Consider the following 16,077-nt stretch of genomic DNA (forward strand, 5'->3'; position numbering starts at 1 on the left):
GTTGCATGGCTCTATCAACAGAAAAGGTAACACTCTCGTCCTCTATACTTAGGGTCAGTTTCTTACCGAACACGTCTGTTATTTCTTTAGCCGTGTTTAAGAATGGTCTTCCTAATATGAGAGGAACTCGAGAATCTTCTTCCATGTCCAGAATAACAAAATCTACTGAAAATACTAAAGTACCAACTTTAACTAGCATGTTTTCCATTATCCCTCTAGGATATTTTACTGATCGATCGGCTAGTTGTACGCTTATTCGTGTTGGTTTCAATTCTTCGAGGTCTAGTTTAGCGTATAGTGAATACGGCATTAAATTTATACTAGCACCTAAATTTGCTAATGCTTCTATTGAACTAAGATGAAATGTCCCGTTCTTATTGATTAAAAACGTTCCATATTAATTGATTTCGTTGCGAGGTTTTGACCTCTATATGAGACGTTTTTCAAAGACTGCATTCATTTTTAAAACAAACCATAACCTTTATTTCATAAATAAAGGTTTAAAAAGCTTTACGTAGATGATCAAATAATGATAATCTAAAATATCCTGTTTACACACGACCATTACATAATGGTTTACAATACAAAAATGTTACATCGAAATCAGTTTCTTGAATGCAGTTTTTACACAATATCATACAAACATGGACTCCAAATCTTGTCCTTATTTTAGTATGCAACAGCGGAAGCTCTTAGTATTCACCTGAGAATAAACATGCTTTAAACGTCAACAAAAATGTTGGTGAGTTATAGGTTTAACCTATATATATCAAATCGTAACAATAGACCACAAGATTTCATATTTCAATACACATCCCATACATAGAGATAAAAATCATTCATATGGTGAACACCTGGTAACCGACATTAACAAGATGCATATATATAAGAATATCCCCATCATTCCGGGACATCCTTCGGATATGATATAAATTTCGAAGTACTAAAGCATCCGGTACTTTGGATGGGGTTTGTTGGGCCCAATAGATCTATCTTTAGGATTCGCGTCAATTAGGGTGCCTGTTCCCTAATTCTTAGATTACCAGACTTAATAAAAAGGGGCATATTCGATTTCGATAATTCAACCGTAGAATGTAGTTTCACGTACTTGTGTCTATTTTGTAAATCATTTATAAAACCTGCATGTATTCTCATCCCAAAAATATTATATTTTAAAAGTGGGACTATAACTCACTTTCACAGATTTTTACTTCGTTGGGAAGTAAGACTTGGCCACTGGTTGATTCACAAACCTATAACAATATATACATATATATCAAAGTATGTTCAAAATATATTTACAACACTTTTAATATATTTTGATGTTTTAAGTTTATTAAGTCAGCTGTCCTCGTTAGTAACCTACAACTAGTTGTCCACAGTTAGATGTACAGAAATAAATCGATAAATATTATCTTGAATCAATCCACGACCCAGTGTATACGTATCTCAGTATTGATCAAAACTCAAACTATATATATTTTGGAATCAACCTCAACCCTGTATAGCTAACTCCAACATTCACATATAGAGTGTCTATGGTTGTTCCGAAATATATATAGATGTGTCGACATGATAGGTCAAAATAATGTATACGTGTCTACGGTATCTCAAGATTACATAATATACAATACAAGTTGATTAAGTTATGGTTGGAATAGATTTGTTACCAATTTTCACGTAGCTAAAATGAGAAAAATTATCCAATCTTGTTTTACCCATAACTTCTACATTTTAAATCCGTTTTGAGTGAATCAAATTGCTATGGTTTCATATTGAACTCTATTTTATAAATCTAAACAGAAAAATTATAGGTTTATAGTCATAAAAATAAGTTACAAGTCGTTTTTGTAAAGGTAGTCATTTCAGTCGAAAGAATGACGTCTAGATGACCATTTTTGAAAACATACTTCCACTTTGAGTTTAACCATAATTTTTGGATATAGTTTCATTTTCATAATAAAAATAATTTTCCCAGAATAACAACTTTTAAATCAAAGTTTATCATAGTTTTTAATTAACTAACCCAAAACAGCCCGCGGTGTTACTACGACGGCGTAAATCCGGTTTTACGGTGTTTTTCGTGTTTCCAGGTTTTAAATCATTAAGTTAGCATATCATATAGATATAGAACATGTGTTTAGTTGATTTTAAAAGTCAAGTTAGAAGGGTTAACTTTTATTTGCGAACAAGTTTAGAATTAACTAAACTATGTTATAGTAATTACAAGTTTAAACCTTCGAATAAGATAGCTTTATATGTATGAATCGAATGATGTTATGAATATCATTACTACCTCAAGTTCCTTGGATAAACCTACTGGAAATGAAAAAAATAGATCTAGCTTCAAAGGATCCTTGGATGGCTTGAAAGTTCTTGAAGCAGAATCATGACACGAAAACAATTTCAAGTAAGATTTCCACTCGAAATAAGATTGTTATAGTTATAGAAATTGAATTAAAGTTTGAATATGATTATTACCTTGTATTTGAAAGATAACCTACTATAAGTAACAAAGATTTCTTGATCTTGGATGATTACTTGGAATGGATTTAGAAAATTTGGAAGTAAACTTGCAATCTTGGAAGTATTCTTGATTTTATGAAACTAGAACTTTTGGAATTTATGAAGAACACTTAGAACTTGATGATAGAACTTGAGAGAGATCAATTAGATGAAGAAAATTGAAGAATTAAAGTGTTTGTAGGTGTTTTTGGTCGTTGGTGTATGGATTAGATATAAAGGATATGTAATTTTGTTTTCATGTAAATAAGTCATGAATGATTACTCATATTTTTGTAATTTTATGAGATATTTCATGCTAGTTGCCAAATGATGGTTCCCACATGTGTTAGGTGACTCACATGGGCTGCTAAGAGCTGATCATTGGAGTGTATATACCAATAGTACATACATCTAAAAGCTGTGTATTGTACGAGTACGAATACGGGTGCATACGAGTAGAATTGTTGATGAAACTGAACGAGGATGTAATTGTAAGCATTTTTGGTAAGTAGAAGTATTTTGATAAGTTTCTTGAAGTCTTTCAAAAGTGTATGAATACATATTAAAACACTACATGTATATACATTTTAACTGAGTCGTTAAGTCATCGTTAGTCGTTACATGTAAATTTTGTTTTGAAACCTTTAGGTTAACGATCTTGTTGAATGTTGTTAACACATTGTTTATTATAACAAATGAGATGTTAAATTGTTATATTATCATGATATTATGATATATAATATATCTTAGTATGATATATATACAGTTAAATGCCGTTACAATGATAATCGTTACCTATATGTCTCGTTTCGAAATCATTAAGTTAGTAGTCTTATTTTTACATATGTATTTCATTGTTAATACACTTAATAATATATTTACTTATCATTTAACATAATTAACCAAGTGTATCAATATCTTAATATGATTCATATGTACCTAGTAAGACGTTGATATAACGATAATCGTTATATATATCGTTTTCGAGTTTCTTAAATTAATAGTCTCATTTTTATGTATATAAATCATTGTTAAAATACCTAATGAGATACATACTTATAATAAAATCATGTTACCTATATATATAACCATATATATGTCATCGTATAGTTTTTACAAGTTGTAACGTTCGTGAATCACCGGTCAACTTGGGTGGTCAATTGTCTATATGAAATCTATTTCAATTAATCAAGTCTTAACAAGTTTGATTGCTTAACATGATGGAAACACTTAATCATGTAAATAACAATTTCATTTAATATATATATAAACATGGAAAAGTTCGGGTCACTACAGTACCTACCCGTTAAATAAATTTCGTCCAGAAATTTTAAGCAGTTGGAGGTGTTGACGTATCTTCTGGAAATAAATGCGGGTATTTCTTCTTCATCTGATCTTCACGCTCCCAGGTGAACTCGGGTCCTCTACGAGCATTCCATCGAACCTTAACAATCGGTATCTTGTTTTGTTTAAGTCTCTTAACCTCACGATCCATTATTTCGACGGGTTCTTCAATGAATTGAAGCTTTTCATTGATTTGGATTTCGTCCAACGGAATAGTGAGATCTTCTTTAGTAAAACATTTCTTCAAATTTGAGACGTGGAAAGTGTTATGTACAGCCGCGAGTTGTTGAGGTAGCTCCAGTTGGTAAGCTACTGGTCCGACACGATCTATAATCTTGAATGGTCCAATGTACCTTGGATTTAGTTTCCCCCGTTTACCAAATCGAACAACGCCTTTCCAAGGTGAAACCTTAAGCATGACCATTTCTCCAATTTCAAACTCTATATCTTTTCTTTTACTGTCCGCGTAGCTCTTTTGTCGACTCTGGGCGGTTTTCAATCTTTGTTGAATTTGGATGATTTTCTCGGTAGTTTCTTGTATTATCTCCGGACCCATAATCTGTCTATCCCCCACTTCACTCCAACAAATCGGAGACCTGCACTTCTACCATAAAGTGCTTCAAACGGCGCCATCTCAATGCTTGAATGGTAGCTGTTGTTGTAGGAAAATTCTGCTAACGGTAGATGTCGATCCCAACTGTTTCCGAAATCAATAACACATGCTCGTAGCATGTCTTCAAGCGTTTATATCGTCTTTTCGCTCTGTCCATCAGTTTGTGGATGATAGGCAGTACTCATGTCTAGACGAGTTCCTAATGCTTGCTGTAATGTCTGCCAGAATCTTGAAATAAATCTGCCATCCCTATCAGAGATAATAGAGATTGGTATTCCATGTCTGGAGACGACTTCCTTCAAATACAGTCGTGCTAACTTCTCCATCTTGTCATCTTCTCTTATTGGCAGGAAGTGTGCTGATTTGGTGAGACGATCAACTATTACCCAAATAGTATCAAAACCACTTGCAGTCCTTGGCAATTTAGTGATGAAATCCATGGTAATAATTTCCCATTTCCATTCCGGGATTTCGGGTTGTTGAAGTAGACCTGATGGTTTCTGATGCTCAGCTTTGACCTTAGAACACGTTAAACATTCTCCTATGTATTTAGCAACATCGGCTTTCATACCCGGCCACCAAAAATGTTTCTTGAGATCCTTGTACATCTTCCCCGTTCCAGGATGTATTGAGTATCTGGTTTTATGAGCTTCTCTAAGTACCATTTCACTCATATCTCCAAATTTTGGTACCCAAATTCTTTCAGCCCTATACCGGGTTCCGTCTTCCTGAATACTAAGATGCTTCTCTGATCCTTTGGGTATTTCATCCTTTAAATTTTCCTCTTTTAAAACTCCTTGTTGCGCCTCCTTTATTTGAGTAGTAAGGTTAGTGTGAATCATTATATTCATAGATTTTACTCGAATGGGTTCTCTGTCCTTTCTGATCAAGGTGTCGGCTACCACATTTGCCTTCCCCGGGTGGTAAAAAATCTCAAAGTCATAATCATTCAACAATTCAATCTACCTACTGAAAGGACCCGTCCTAATCCATCCGGACGAAGTCCATATCGACTATAAACGATTCACAACAGTTGGTTACATCGCGAGGTACTTGACCTCTATATGATACATTTTACAAACATTGCATTCGTTTTGAAAAGACAATCTTTCATTACATCTTAAGTTGACAGATATGCATACCATTTCATACTATATCTAATTATAATTATCTTAATAATAAACTTGATGAACTCGACGACTCGAATGCAACGTCTTTGGAAATATGTCATGAATGACTCCAAGTAATATCTTTAACGTGAGCAATTGCACAGCGGAAGATTTCTATCATACCTGAGATTAAACATGCTTTAAAGTGTCAACCAAAAGGTTGGTGAGTTCATTAGTTTAACATAAATAATCATTTCCATCATTTTAATAGACCACAAGATTTCATATTTACATTTCTCATAAACATACGTCCCGTGCATAGAGACAAAAATATCATTCATATGGATTGAACACCTGGTAACCGACATTCACAATATGCATATAAGAATATCCCCATCATTCCGGGATCCTCCTTCGGACATGATATAAATTTCGAAGTACTAAAGCATCCGGTACTTTGGATGGGGCTTGTTGGGCCCGATAGATCTATCTTTAGGATTCGCGTCAATTAGGGTGTCTGTTCCCTAATTCTTAGATTACCAGACTAAATAAAAAGGGGCATATTCGATTTCGATAATTCAACCATAGAATGTAGTTTCATTTACTCGTGTCTATTTCGTAAAACAATTATAAAAGCATTTCATGTATTCTCAGTTCTAAATACATTTCAAAAGTATTTAATAAAGCAGTTGTAAAAATAGGGCATGTATTCTCAGTCCCAAAAATGTAAAGAGTAAAAGGGAATTAAATGAACTCACCATACTGTATTTTGTAGTAAAAATACATATAACAACATTGAACAGATGTAGGGTTGGCCTCGGATTCATGAACCTATATCATTGGTATGTATATTAATACATATACTTGTAATCGAACTATATCATATATTATATATATTTACTCTGTGTATATATTCAAAAGATTAATATTTATATGATTTTATTAATATATATATAACTTATTAAAAAAAATACCTAATTTGTTATATAATAGATTGTTAATATGATTAATGCATTTTTATATGTAATATTACTTCTAAGTATAGTTTCGTATAAATAATATTTATTTGGTAAACTAACATTTATAATGGTAATAAAAATCGTATTTGATTATAATGATAACAATACTGATATTAATGATAATTATAGTAATGATATTAGTAGTGATAATTAAATGGTAATAATACTTACTACTTAATACTAATAAAAATAATAATAATAGAAATCTTATTATTAAAGATAGTAATAATATAACATTAGTGATATTAATAATGATAATTGTGATTATATTCATGATAGTAATAATAAATAATAACTAATACTTATATTGATAACAATAACAATAACAATAATATTAATACTAGTAATAATAACATCAATTAATAATAACAATAGTATTAATAATAAAATAATAAATGATAATTAAACTACCTTATAAGCTCATCTTAAAAGAATTGCACCCAACAGGGATTGAACCCGAGACCTCCTGGATACCAGAACCAACTCTTAACCACTCGTCCGTTTTGATTTTTCTGTTATATACCCAATCGACTAAATTTATAACCTGATACCAGTTTCATGTCCTAAATCACAACTTCATCATCAATTCATGATTTCTATCACCATATTTTTGTAATTATCACCACATAATCCCGATCATAATCTCATCTATAACAAATAATCATGTAATCATTATCACCATCATCTTTCTTTTATCGAACCATAAGCATGATCATTTCAATACCCACTTTGCAAATCCATTAAATCACTAACGGTTCAATTAGAGGATTAGTTAGATTTCGGTTTAACTAAATCTACAACTTAGTAACCCAACATGTAATCATCATTATCCTTCGTTTATATTATCCAAACCAGAAGACAAGTCCTAGTAGCAGCTTACGTCAGTCGAAAAATGGAAATGGACGGGGCCTCCGGTATTATTTATTCAACTAATACTTCACTACATAAAATCATAAGCATAATTGTCACTATCGACCCCAATATCTGTCCAAGGGTGACCAACTTGACCCACAACAACAAAGTAACTTATTTAATTAGACAAGTGGGATTTGTATTAGGTAACTTTCGGCCGAAATAAAGACAAGTAGCAGCACTTAACAAAAGCAAGTCCATTTCAACTTTTCTACTTTAGCTATATAAATTATTTAATGCATTTATCATTGATATATTGGAGAATAGAAATAGCTGTAGGACAGAAGAGGGAACCGTAAGAATTTGGGCTATAAACTCGAGCAAAAATTGATATATAGCAGAAGAAAAAAGTGTGGCAGAAGATTATAGCAGCTGCAGTAGCAGGAGACGGTTTAAAGGAAATAGTTTGTGAGGGTTTTTGATAGTAAAGAGAATAGCAGAAGTTGCAGTTGCAGATATAGTAGTTACTCTATTGGTTTGATCACGTTTTTGTTTCTTGGGTTGTAAACAGAAAACAATAACGATGATATATGAGTCGGTTCTTGGTTACTACAACAATCGTACAGCACTAGCTCCATGATGGAAGAGGGGTGGGTATATGCTTGTTGTGTGTGAAAAAGGTATAAAGAGAGTAGAGTGGTTTCGATATTGATCAACTGGGTTTGGTTTCATTTTCGTTGGTGTTGGTTAATCACAATTGAGATGAAAGATGCAGTGGAGTTTTCTAATTCAGTCTTGTGTATGTGTTGCATTGTATATACAGAGTGTCGAGCCTTTTTCTTCTTTATTTTCTGTTTCCCTCTCTTATTGCAGTAGGTGAATTGTATTGAGTGATTTCTTGTTGGTTTCTGAATGGTTATGGTAGGAATAACAGGACGCTCGATTGTTTTCTAGCAATTAAGCTCCACAGCAGGAATCTTCACGTACAGAAAATAAATAAAATAAATAAAAAGTTGTAGGAGTTTGGTAATCAGATTTTGGATTCATTCATGTAACATCAACACTAATTTGTACGATTTAATTAGACAGCAAACCAATCACTACAGTTTGAAAACACATGTAATAGAATATTGATTTGTATCTATATATGTATATGTAATTATAATTATCTCTTTTTGTATACATTGACTATATATCAGAATATGTATATCAAATTCTTATTTTTTATAAGTAACTAAAATAATTATATTAATAGTATTAATATTAATAATACTATTAATAATATTATAAATCATAATTTTTAATAATAAAGACTATAATGATAATAATCATATTTGTAATAACAACACTATATTAATAAATTTCATATCTATATATTATATTTATAATAATAATATTCATAATACTGATATTAATATTAATGTTATTATTAATTAGGATTATGAAATTAATAATACTATTACTATAACAACTAAATTTTAACTTATAATAAGATTTCATATTTAACCTTACATATTATAACTTATTTAATACATATGTTATATAATAACTTTCTTTTTTAATATGTAATATTTGTATAGTTTATATATAATACAATGTACATATATTATTAGTTATATAGATATCATTCATGTACATATATATATATATATATATATATATATATATATATATATATATATATATATATATATATATATATATATATATATATATATATATATATATATATATATATATATATATATATATATATATATATATATATATATATATATATATTCATTCTAATAGTAACTTAGCTATTATATATTTTATTTTACATTCTTAACTTAAATGTTTTTATTAAATTTTATTATTTCCAAATATTAACATATATATACTTACATTTATATATTTGTTTACACACAATTGTTCGTGAATCTTCGGGCATGGTCAAAGGTCAAATGTATACATGATCACAATTCAAAGTTTTTGAGACTCAACTTTACAGACTTTGCTTATCGTGTCGAAATCATATTAAGATTAAGTTTAAATTTAGTCGAAAATTCCCGGGTCGTCACACCTACGCTGCCTCATATTCAGTTGTTTCTGATTAAATATGTGTTGAAGACTTTTGTGGTCGGTATATATAATACTTTTGACCCCATATAAGTAGTGCCTCCAAGTCTTTAATGCAAAAACAACCGCACCTAATTCCAAATCATGCGTCGTATAATTTTGCTCATGAATCTTCAATTGTCTAGACGCATAAGCAATCACCTTCGTCCGTTGCATTAATACACAACCGAGACCTTGCTTTGATGCGTCACAATAAATCACAAAATCATCATTCCCTTCAGGCAATGACAATATAGGTGCCGTAGTTAGCTTTTTCTTCAATAATTGAAACGCCTTTTCTTGTTCATCCTTCCATTCAAATTTCTTCCCTTTATGCGTTAATGCAGTCAAGGGTTTTGCTATTTTGGAGAAATCTTGGATGAATCTTCTGTAGTAACCAGCCAATCCTAAAAATTGACGTATATGCTTCAGAGTTTTTGGGGTTTTCCACTTTTCAACGGTTTCGATCTTTGCCGGGTCCACCTGGATACCTTCTTTGTTCACTATGTGACCGAGGAATTGAACTTCTTCCAACCAAAATGCACACTTTGAAAACTTAGCGTACAGTTTTTCTTTCCTCAATACTTCTAGCACTTTTCTCAAATGTTCTTCGTGCTCTTGATCATTCTTTGAGTAAATAAGTATGTCATCGATGAAAAAAATGACAAACTTGTCAAGATATGGCCCACACACTCGGTTCATAAGGTCCATGAACACAGCTGGTGCGTTAGTCAATCCAAACGGCATAACCATAAACTCGTAATGACCATAACGCGTCCTAAAAGCAGTTTTTGGAATATCATCCTCCTTTACTCGCATTTGATGATATCCAGAACGTAAATCGATCTTCGAATAAACCGACGAGCCTTGTAGTTGATCAAATAAGTCATCAATTCTCGGTAGTGGATATCGGTTTTTGATGGTAAGTTTGTTCAACTCTCTGTAGTCAATACACAACCTAAATGTACCATCCTTCTTCTTGACAAACAAAACATTCATATGGTGAACAAGATTTCATATTTCAATACACATCCCATACATAGAGATAAAAATCATTCATATGGTGAACACCTGGTAACCGACATTAACAAGATGCATATATATAAGAATATCCCCATCATTCCGGGACACCCTTCGGATATGATATAAATTTCGAAGTACTAAAGCATCCGGTACTTTGGATGGGGTTTGTTAGGCCCAATAGATCTATCTTTAGGATTTGCGTCAATTAGGGTGTCTGTTCCCTAATTCTTAGATTACCAGACTTAATAAAAAGGGGCATATTCGATTTCAATAATTCAACCATAGAATGTAGTTTCACGTACTTGTGTCTATTTTGTAAATCATTTATAAAACCTGCATGTATTCTCATCCCAAAAATATTATATTTTAAAAGTGGGACTATAACTCACTTTCACAGATTTTTACTTCGTCGGGAAGTAAGACTTGGCCACTGGTTGATTCACGAACCTATAACAATATATACATATATATCAAAGTATGTTCAAAATATATTTACAACACTTTTAATATATTTTGATGTTTTAAGTTTATTAAGTCAGCTGTCCTCGTTAGTAACCTACAACTAGTTGTCCACAGTTAGATGTACAGAAATAAATCGATAAATATTATCTTGAATCAATCTACGACCCAGTGTATACGTATCTCAGTATTGATCACAACTCAAACTATATATTTTGGAATCAACCTCAACCCTGTATAGCTAACTCCAACATTCACATATAGAGTGTCTATGGTTGTTCCGAAATATATATAGATGTGTCGACATGATAGGTCGAAACATTGTACACGTGTCTATGGTATCTCAAGATTACATAATATACAATACAAGTTGATTAAGTTATGGTTGGAATAGATTTGTTACCAATTTTCACGTAGCTAAAATGAGAAAAATTATCCAATCTTGTTTTACCCATAACTTCTTCATTTTAAATCCGTTTTGATTAAATCAAATTGCTATGGTTTCATATTGAACTCTATTTTATGAATCTAAACAGAAAAAGTATAGGTTTATAGTCGTAAAAATAAGTTACAAGTCGTTTTTGTAAAGGTAGTCATTTCAGTCGAAAGATCGACGTCTAGATGACCATTTTTGAAAACATACTTCCACTTTGAGTTTAACCATAATTTTTGGATATAGTTTTATGTTCATAATAAAAATAATTTTCCCAGAATAACAACTTTTAAATCAAAGTTTATCATAGTTTTTAATTAACTAACCCAAAACAGCCCGCGGTGTTACTACGACGGCGTAAATCCGGTTTTACGGTGTTTTTCGTGTTTCCAGGTTTTAAATCATTAAGTTAGCATATCATATAGATATAGAACATGTGTTTAGTTGATTTTAAAAGTCAAGTTAGAAGGATTAACTTTTATTTGCGAACAAGTTTAGAATTAACTAAACTATGTTCTAGTGATTACAAGTTTAAACCTTCGAATAAGATAGCTTTATATGTATGAATCGAATGATGTTATGAACATCATTACTACCTCAAGTTCCTTGAATAAACCTACTGGAAATGAGAAAAATAGATCTAGCTTCAAAGGATCCTTGGATGGCTTAAAAGTTCTTGAAGCAGAATCATGACACGAAAACAATTTCAAGTAAGATTTCCACTCGAAATAAGATTGTTATAGTTATAGAAATTGAATTAAAGTTTGAATATGATTATTACCTTGTATTATAAAGATAACCTACTGTAAGTAACAAAGGTTTCTTGATCTTGGATGATTAATTGGAATGGAATTAGAAAACTTGGAAGTAAACTTGCAATCTTGGAAGTATTCTTGATTTTATGAAACTAAAAATTTTGGAATTTATGAAGAACACTTAGAACTTTAAGATAGAACTTGAGAGAGATCAATTAGATGAAGAAAATTGAAGAATTAAAGTGTTTGTAGGTATTTTTGGTCGTTGGTGTATGGATTAGATATAAAGGATATGTAATTTTGTTTTCATGTAAATAAGTCATGAATGATTACTCATATTTTTGTAATTTTATGAGATATTTCATGCTAGTTTCCAAATGATGGTTCCTACATGTGTTAATTGACTCACATGGGCTGCTAAGAGCTGATCATTGGAGTGTATATACCAATAGTACATACATCTAAAAGCTGTGTATTGTACGAGTACGAATACGGGTGCATACGAGTAGAATTGTTGATGAAACTGAACGAGGATGTAATTGTAAGCATTTTTGGTAAGTAGAAGTATTTTGATAAGTGTGTTGAAGTCTTTCAAAAGTGTATGAATACATATTAAAACACTACATGTATATACATTTTAACTGAGTCGTTAAGTCATCGTTAGTCGTTACATGTAAATGTTGTTTTGAAACCTTTAGGTTAACGATCTTGCTGAATGTTGTTAACCCATTGTTTATTATAACAAATGAGATGTTAAATTGTTATATTATCATGATATTATGATATATAATATATCTTAGTCTGATATATATACAGTTAAATGCCGTTACAACGATAATCGTTACCTATATGTCTCGTTTCGAAATCATTAAGTTAGTAGTCTTATTTTTACATATGTATTTCATTGTTAATACACTTAATAATATATTTACTTATCATTTAACATAATTAACCAAGTGTATCAATATCTTAATATGATTCATATGTACCTAGTAAGACGTTGTTATAACGATAATCGTTATATATATCGTTTTCGAGTTTCTTAAATTAATAGTCTCATTTTTATGTATATAACTCATTGTTAAAATACCTAATGAGACACATACTTATAATAAAATCATGTTAACTATATATATAACCATATATATGTCATCGTATATTTTTTACAAGTTTTAACGTTCGTGAATCACCGGTCAACTTGGGTGGTCAATTGTCTATATGAAATCTATTTCAATTAATCAAGTCTTAACAAGTTTGATTGCTTAACATGTTGGAAACACTTAATCATGTAAATAACAATTTCATTTAATATATATATAAACATGGAAAAGTTCGGGTCACTACATAAGACTTCCCAGAAAACATGGAATTGTGAAACTTCCTGGATCTGATAATTTTTCTGGTATCTTATTCAATAGCACTGCAGAACAATTTGCATTCATAGTAACAGCCGAGAGTTCTTCCATTTTCTTTCTATTTTTGATTAGATCTTTCAAGAATTTAGCATATCTTGGCATTCCTGAAATCACATCAATGAAAGGAAGATTTACATTTATTTGTTTAAACATATCCAAGAATTTGGATTGCTCGGCTTCAAGTCTTTCTTTTCTCATTTTACTCGGGTAAGGAAGTGGTGGTTGGTATCGTTTAACATAAGGTTTAGCCTTAACTGTTTTATCTCTCTTTTTAGATATCTATAGATAAAGAGAGAGAGGTGTGAAAGTAATAGCTTTATGTTATGGCCGCCCCCCGGCTTACGGCTTCATTAACCTTTTCAACTACCGGTTCTTTTTCCTTTTCTTGCTCAGGTTGTGGTTTTTGTAGAGTAGGAATAAAGTCATCAGAAATTACAGGTATTTCAGGTGGTTTAAGTGTAATACCACTTCTCGTGGTAATGGCTTTAGCTGTTTCATTCCGGGGGTTAGCATTTGTATCACTAGGTAAACTTCCCGATTTTCTTTCACCTATCAACCTTGCTAGGTTGCTTACTTCTTGTTCTAGATTTTGAATAGAAGCTTGTGTATTTCTAAATGCTTGAGCATTTTGTTCATTCGTTTATTTCTGAGATGTAAAAAATTGAGTTTGAGATTCAACTAGCTTCGACATCATATCTTCTAAATTTGGCTTTTTATCATCGGTTTGTGGTGGTTTATTTTGAAAAATAGGTCTTTGCTGATTGTAAGTATTGTTAGATACTTGTTGATTGCTAGGACCTTGTTTGTTGTTGTATGGAATATTTCGGTTATAATTCTGATTTTGATTGTAGATTGGTCTTGGCGGTTGATAATTATTCTGATAATTATTTCCAGGCCTTTGGTTAATGTATGAAACATTCTCTCTTTGTTCCATTATTTGTTCAATACTGAGACAATCTTTTGTCAATTGTGGTCCTCCACACTGCTCACAACTAATTCTTATTGAGTGAATATCTTTAGTCATCTTTTCCATTCATCTCTCGACATCATCTATCTTTGCGGAAATGGAATCTAAGTCATGGCTAGAATCGGCTCTAGCTGCTTTAGTTGATCTAACGATATCTTTTTCTTGGTGCCACTCATGTGAATGGGAAGCAGTGTTATCAATAATTTTGTAAGCTTCAGTTGCGGTTTTCTTCATAATGGAACCACCATCTGCTATGTCGATGTCTTTTCTTGTAGTGATGTCGCATCCTTGGTAGAATATTTGTACTATTCGATAAGTATCTAAACCATGTTGCGAACATCCTCTCAATAGCTTTCCAAATCTTGTCCACGCCTCATATAGAGTTTCATTTGGCTTTTGCATGAACGTAACAATTTCTCCTTGAAGTCTTACGGCTTTAGATGCCGGAAAGAATTGTTTAAGAAAATTTTCAACTAAGACATCCCATGTATCAATCGCCCCCTCAGGTAATGATTCTAACCAATCTTTGGCTTCTTCCTTTAAAGTCCAGGGACATAACATGAGATAGATCTGTTCATCCTCCACTTCTCGGATTTTAAATAATGTACAGATCCTATTAAAGGTACGAAGATGTTCGTTTGGATCTTCCTTCGATGCACCACTAAATTGGCATTGATTAGTTAGCATATGTAGGATTTGTCCTTTGATTTCATAATCTGGCGCATTAATGTCTGGTTGAGTAATTGCATGACCTTGGCCAGTGCGTTTAGCTCTCATTCGGTCTTCCATATTTAGAAGTTCCAGATTTTCCATTATTGAATTTGTTGAATCTGAATCACTAAAGGATTCTGACTTAATGGTTTCTTCCTTGACAATCTCTGGATGAGTGATTTGTAGTTCAGGAGGAATGATTAGTGGTTCAGGATCTCTGAATTGTCCCTAAATATCCTCCGGATTCTCAATTGTGAGGTCGGGTTCAAAAAATGGATTATCGAAAATTTGAATTGGAGTACTTGGTCGACTAGATGACGATTCTAAAGAAAAATCAATGGTGACAATATTGGCTAGATGTCTTGATCGAGTTACAGGTGGTGAACGTATAAAAGGTGGTGAACGTTTTGCTCGGTGCATTCACTGAATATCCTATTAGTTATAAAAAAAATAAAAATTATATAAGTTATCAAATTAATAGACTTTTCTGATTTTGCCCACATTTCGAATAGCCAATAGATGCAGCAGGTAGCCAGGACCCTTTAAATCGGAAGCCCACAACTCGCCACTAACAAGTCCAACTATTACTACGAACCAGAAAATTTTGGATGTCTATCAATTTAACCACTTAAAATAATCTTTTGTCGAAATTTAAAGAAATTTTAGAGAAGAAATAGAAAATTCTATGTCCTAAAAACTAGAGCGTTGAGAAATAAGAAAGAAAAAGAGTGCGTCGAAAAATAAAAGGTCGAAAAATAAGCGTCGAAAAATA

The sequence above is a fragment of the Rutidosis leptorrhynchoides genome, chromosome 6 (genome assembly GCF_046630445.1).
Source record: "Rutidosis leptorrhynchoides isolate AG116_Rl617_1_P2 chromosome 6, CSIRO_AGI_Rlap_v1, whole genome shotgun sequence".
Classification (NCBI taxonomy): Eukaryota; Viridiplantae; Streptophyta; class Magnoliopsida; order Asterales; family Asteraceae; genus Rutidosis; species Rutidosis leptorrhynchoides.